Source organism: Nicotiana attenuata, unplaced genomic scaffold (assembly GCF_001879085.1).
Source record: "Nicotiana attenuata strain UT unplaced genomic scaffold, NIATTr2, whole genome shotgun sequence".
In the NCBI taxonomy this organism is placed as follows: Eukaryota; Viridiplantae; Streptophyta; class Magnoliopsida; order Solanales; family Solanaceae; genus Nicotiana; species Nicotiana attenuata.
Genome location: NW_017671683.1, coordinates 240,325 through 242,692, shown reverse-complemented (window position 1 = coordinate 242,692; position 2,368 = coordinate 240,325).

Below are 2,368 nucleotides of genomic sequence, written 5' to 3'. Positions count from 1 at the left end.
GACAAGAAATTGTATAGGCTAGCTAAGGTAAGGGACCGGAAGGCCCGGGATCTGGACCAAGTGAGATGCATAAAAGACGAGGAGAGAAGAGTTTTATTGGAGGGGGCACAGATCAGGCGGAGATGGCAAGCGTACTTCCATAAGATCTTGAACGAGGAGGGAGATAGGCACATCGCATTAGGGGAGTTGGAGTACTCGGAGCGGCAACGAGATTTTGGGTACTGTAGGCGCATACGAGTGGCTGAGGTGGAAGAGGCTATGCGCAGGATGAGTAGGGGTAGAACGACTGGGCCGGACGAGATCCCAGTGGAATTCTGGAAGAGTGTGGGCAAGGAGGGCGTGGAATGGCTTGTTAGGTTGTTTGACATCATTTTTAGGACAAAGAAGATGCCCGAAGAGTGGAGGCGGAGTACGATGATTCCGTTGTACAAGAACAAGGGGGATGTCCAAAACTGCAACAACTATAGTGGTATCAAGTTGCTAAGCCATACAATGAAAGTGTGGGAGAGGGTGATTGAAGGGAGATTTAGGAGGTGTGTGTCCATTTCTGAGAACCAGTTCGGTTTCATGCCGGGACGGTTGACTACTGAGGCTATACACATTGTGAGGAGATTGGTAAAGCAGTATAGGGCGGTGAAGAAGGATTTACATATGGTGTTCATTCACTTGGAGAAAGCCTATGACAAAGTACCGAGAGAAGTTCTATGGAGATGTTTGGAGGAGGGAGGTGTGCCTGTAGCATATATTAGAGTGATCCAGGACATGTATGATGGGGCTAAGACACAGGTAAGGACAACAGAAGGAGACTCTGACTACTTTTCGGTTGAGATGGGGTTGCATCAGGGATCAGCACTCAACCCGTTTTTGTTTTCCCTGGCGATGGATTCTTTGACGCGTCACATCCAAGGGGAGGTGCCTTGGTGCTTGTTATTTGCGGATGACATAGTCCTGATTGATGAGATGCGAGGTGGCGTTAACGAATGGCTGGAGGTCTGGAGACATACTCTAGAATCTAAGGGTTTCAAGTTGAGCAGGACCAAGACAGAATACTTGGAGTGCAAGTTCAATGGTGTTACCTGATAACTAGGGATTTTGACGCATTTTATACTCATTCTTGCTTATGCTTTGAGTAGAAATTCATACAAAATAGTCCCAAATGGCTCACAAGTTGTGCTTGATTGCAGGTTTGATCATCAAGGTGACGAGATGTCAAAGATCAGCTCAAAAGGAGTGAAACTTGCACAAGTGCCAAAGACAAGACAAGCTCAGCCAAAACAGGCCCAGTGCGACCGCACACCACTTTGTGCGGTCCGCACTGAAGGCAATGCGGCCGCAGTCGATTTAGTGCGGTCCGCAGAGCCAAGAATCAGAGAAGTTGCAATTTGGAGTTTTCAAGACAATGCGGCCCGCAGTCCATTTTATGCAGACCGCACTAGAAGCCTCCGCGGTTGCAGTTCATTCTCTGTGGTCCACGATGCCAAGATTTTAGAGAGCTATTTTTCAAGGCCAAAGCCCCAGTGCGGACCGCGGTCCATTTTGTGCGGTCCGCACTAACCCCGCAGGGGCATTTTTGTCCAGATTCTTCAGCCTAGTATAAATAGCTTCTTTTTTTCCATTTTTAGGGTATCAGATATTGTAATTAAGCAGCTGCACTCGTGGGTTCGACTTTCTAAGACATTTTGGGCAATTTTAGCTACTTTTAATCATTGAATCTTTGTATTTAACTTAGTGATTAATTAATATGAGCTTTTCTTCTTTGAATATGAGTAGCTAGACCCATAAGCTAGGGTGTGGCTCAACCCTAGTGTGGGTAATTGATGGATCTTGTATTTTAGGGCTAATTTGACTATGGGTATTTGTTATTTGGGCCAATTTCATGGTTAATTTCTGAATTAGTGGTTGCAAACACTAGTTTTTGTTGAGTTGACTTGAGCGCTTCTTGAGAAAGAGAGCCTAAGTCTCCGAAATTGGTCCAACAATGAATTGGGGCATACTCAAGAGATTGATAGCCCCAATTAAAGGGTTAAACCTCGAGAGAGTAATACCCGAATTGAACCCTAGTTGCTTGTGCAAATTTGCATACCCAATTGGTCTTGAGAAAGCCAATTCGGGCAAAATCACTCGAACCACCGAGAGGTGTAGAGTGGGTAAAGTCGTGCAACGGTTTTAACATACTCCCCAAACGTATCAAACGTGCCTTAGATTCAAGTACCCGACAATTGACCACCTAGGCGGAAGTCGCTACCCTAGTGCCTTTTAAACCTATTTGAACAACTCGTAGCATTATAACTCTTAGCATAATTTAGTTGCAATTATAATTTGTAGTTTGATAATAGTAGAAGTAAACAAAAAACCTAAAAATGAATAG